Here is a 240-nt window from a genome sequence, read left to right on the forward strand (position 1 = left end):
CACGGGTTATGTGGTTGCATGATGTGAGATATAAATTACGGTGGGCAATTACAATGAAATTTTCAAGAGGAATCTTGTTATGAATTTTGTGAAAATAACTATTAAATAGTGAAGCTATAGAAAGGAAGTTACAAGTTATAAGTGGATACTGGAAATGATATTGAGAAGTATTTAAACAAAACATTGTTCCAAGTTTTGCAATTACAAGTACTAATTGTATGACGGTTAAGGGAAAATGAT

Source organism: Theobroma umbraticum, unplaced genomic scaffold (assembly GCF_002168275.2).
Source record: "Theobroma umbraticum cultivar Fairchild unplaced genomic scaffold, ASM216827v3 scaffold_12.1, whole genome shotgun sequence".
Taxonomy (NCBI): Eukaryota; Viridiplantae; Streptophyta; class Magnoliopsida; order Malvales; family Malvaceae; genus Theobroma; species Theobroma umbraticum.